Raw genomic sequence first — 3923 nt, 5'->3', positions numbered from 1 at the left:
CCCCATTTAAATCTTGAGATCTATTTACAGGGTCAAAAGCTCTTCCTCAGTGAATCAGCAAAGACATTGAGTGTGATTAGCAGTTTTTGGATGCAAAAGAACATTTCAAACTGCTCTGTACCCTGCTTGGAGGTGCTGAGGTGCCATCTCAGGTGTCAGCAAAAAAAGATGTGAGAGAGAAAGAATTGTTACACCAGCAACAGCCCTTCCTTTCACCATGATCACATCACCCAAGGTGTGATCACGGACATCAGATGTGCTTTTACCAAATAGTGTGAGTTGACAACTAAAGAACAGCAAGATAGTCTGTTCTGCAAAAAAGTTTTTCTATTTATTTGCTCCATTGACTTTCAAGGGTCAGACTGAATTATCATCCTGAAGATTTTTTCTTTTTGGCCATGCTGTGAGGTTTACAGGTTCTTAGTTCCCCAACCAGGGACTGAACCCTAGGCTAAAGCAATGGAAGCGTCAGATTCTAAACACTGGACAGCCAGGGAATTCCCTCCACTATCTTTTTTAATACAAAAAAATTTCAAATAAATAAAATTGGAGAGAATAGTACAAAATATACCCATCATCCAATTCAATAATAATTAGGATTTTGCCACACTTGCCTTATCTATCTTCTTATTTTTCTGTGAAAGTACTTTAAAGCCCTCATTATTTCTCCTCTAGATACTTCATTTCACATTTCTAATATATGAATATTGTCTTATAAAACCACTCTGCCAGAAACACACCTAACAGGAGTGGTAATTCTTTGATATCATCTTATTCTTGGACTATATATCTAAAGAAATATATATTTTTATAGTTGGCTCATTAGAATCAGGATCCAGGTGAGTTCTATATTTTGTGTTTGATGGTTATATCTTTTGAGTCTTTCTAAATCTAGAACAATCTCTCCTCACCTTGCCCCAACTTTTTTTTTTTATTATTACTCAAAAATGGTTCATTTTTTATTTAGCTTTCTGACTCTGTGCTTGTGCTTTCAATACTTTCACAACGATCTTCTGCTCTTCAATAAGGAAAGCGCGCTTGATCCTGTCCCGGACACATTTAGCACACACGGAACCACCATAGGCTCGGCTGACGTGTTTCTTCGTTTTAGAACTTCTAGGTCTCACAGCACGAACGCCTCTGAGTCAGCCTGGGCACACACCACATGAGGATTTTGGTGCTTTCCCAACCTTCTTGGTATAAAGGTAAACAATTCTATTACCAGGGGTTCGGGACAGCCTGGTTTTGTTAGAAGCTGTATTGTAGGACAGCCTACGACAGTACGTCAGACGCTGCACCATCCTGAATGCCTCTAGATGCCTTCCCCAGAAGAGGAAAAACCTTGCCCCAACTTTTAATTTTTCTTTATGCCATTGATTTCCTGATTAAATTAGTTCAATTGTTCTATAGACTATCCTATGGATATATTCTGAGTTTATCTGTTTATGTCCTTGTGGCATCACTTAAACTTGAGGCTCTACCTCCTGTATTTCATGTAAACTGGAGGTTAGTCCTAAAAGGCTTGTTAGATTCAGGTTCTGTTTTCCATTGGGGGGAATCTCAAGAAGCACATACCATCTGGTGATCTCACTGTTAGCAAGTTAAGACTGATCAGCAGATTCAGGTGGTGTCAGCTAGATCTCTCCATTGTAAACTTCTCCATAAGCTGTTTTTTTCTAGGGAAGGGCCAAGATGTCAGAGTAGGAAGGCCCTGAGCTCACCTCCTCCCAAATTACAACTGTTTACAGAGCAACTATGAGAACTACTTGAAGACTAGCAGAAAAGATCTTCTACAACTAAAGATATAAAGAAGAAATCACAATTAGATAGGAGGGGTGGAGCTGCATTATACTCAAGACCCATAACCCACAAATGGGAGGTTAGTTACAATGGCAGAGTTTCTTCCCAAGGAGAAAGTGTTCTGAGCCCCTGACCAAGGGTCCTGTAACAAGAAGATAGGGCCCCAGAACATGTGACTTTGAAGGCCATCAGGGCTTACTTTCAGGAGAGTCAGAAGGCTGTGGGAAATGGAAACTCCACTCTTAGAGGGCACACACAAAATCTCTCAGGCTCTAAAACACAGGGACACAGCTCTACCCACCAGCAGGCCAGCTGCGCGGTTAGCTGTGTAGCCTGGGAAATCCCAGAATTGGTGCCCACCAACTGGTGGGCCCATTCAGGTCCAGGGACTAATAAACTATAGGAAGGACTCCAACATGGCGCTTGCCAACACCAGTGGCCTCATGATAGAATAAGCTCCCCAAAATGTGATGGGAGGAAAAACCCTACAAGCAAAAATATTCTGCAAAGCTATCATTCAGGTTTGAAGGAGAGATCAAGAGATATACAGACCAGAAAAAGCTAAAAGAGTTCAGTATCAAGAAATGCACTAAAGTCCCCCATAAGCCTCTCATCTAATGCTGTCATCCTTTACTGATCTTTGCCTTAATCGGTTCTATCATTAGGATAACAAAATGGTGATTTTTCTAATTCTGTCATTCCTTTCACATTTATTAGCTGGGAACAGTCTGTATAGAAGAACTTTTCTTCAGTAATTAGGGCTATTTGGTCATCCTGAAATACAGACCGAATTGGAAAAGCAGGAAAATTCTTACTTATTTCTCTTAAATTGCTAATTTTCAGGGTAAGGTCCATGACCTAGTTACACCAATGTTACCCAAAGAGTTTGTTAATCTGTTTAAGATACTCCTCCACCCCACCCACTCATGAACTCATTAGGTTTTACATATTCTATGTATTTCAATCAAATTCAATCATTACTTTTTTTGTATACTTCAGTTATTCCATCTTTGACCAATTGGAGCCCCTTCATGTTAGCTCTTGAGTCCTTTTGATAAAAAGAATCTTTGATAACTTCATAGTTTTGGCTCATCAAGATGTGTAAACTTTATCTTGTATATGTACTGCCCCAAACTTGTAATCAGTCATCCAAGATCCTAATTCTTTTAAACAACGAATGCCATTTGGGGACCACAATCTGGGCACTAGACATTGCCCATTGCTCACGGGGTTTTAATATTTCTAGGCCTTTCTGAAAAGTATAGAAATAGTAGAAACTATCATAAGCAAATACTGATACGTCTAATTCAAATTTAGTACTCAAATTTATTTTTAGTAATGCTTTTGACTTTATATTTCTCTTCTCTTACACTAAAAATCTTGGTTCCTAAAAATATTAACATAATTATTTACTACTTTGTGCTACACTATATAAAAAATGTTGAAAACACTAATATAAAAACTTCTATTATACCTATGGCTGATTCATGTTAAGGTTTGGCAGAAAACAACAAAATTCTGTAAAGCAGTTATCCTTCAATTAAAAAATAAATTAATTTTTTAAAAAAGACTTCTATTAGCAATATAACGAAGAAGTGTTAGATTTCTTTACAGCTCTCTTTGCCCTTAAAATATACTCCACTATGTATGTATAGCGAATGTACCATATTTTAGAATCTCTTTAAATTTTTTCTCTCTGCAGTTACTTAATTAACTTCATATACAGTTAAGATCATTGTTTTGGGTTTGTTTTAAAATCTTAGGAATTATTATTTTAAATTAAAATTTGAATTTGTAACAAACATTTACGTGATTCCAATGTCAAAAATTCATAACAAATACATTCAGAAAAGTCTCTTTTCTGTGCTTGTTTTCCTCTGCCCTATATTTTGTTGAATTGTGCAAAATTGCCAAAGATTAATTATTTTATCAGCAAAGATGCAATTTCTGTGGTTGAGCCATATATAAATCCCCACACATTGTACAGAAAAGATAGCTACTATATGTATTATTATCCACTTTGTTTTTTTCACTTATATATTCTAGAGATCATTTCTCCTCCTTCATTCAGGTGCACTATCTTCCATGTGTGTATTGATGTACCATGATTTTTATTCAACCAA

The 3923-nt window shown here is 37.0% G+C and overlaps 1 pseudogene; it reads right to left on the bottom strand.

Moving 5' to 3' along the window:
• Positions 1-884: 884 nt before the first annotated feature.
• On the bottom strand, positions 885-1315 carry LOC122431151 (annotated as a pseudogene).
• Between the last annotated feature and the right edge of the window lie 2608 nt (positions 1316-3923).

This window comes from Cervus canadensis, chromosome 29 (genome assembly GCF_019320065.1).
Source record: "Cervus canadensis isolate Bull #8, Minnesota chromosome 29, ASM1932006v1, whole genome shotgun sequence".
Lineage (NCBI taxonomy): Eukaryota > Metazoa > Chordata > Mammalia > Artiodactyla > Cervidae > Cervus > Cervus canadensis.
The sequence above is the reverse complement of the archived record's forward strand: the minus strand, read 5'-3'. Positions and strand labels throughout refer to the sequence as shown.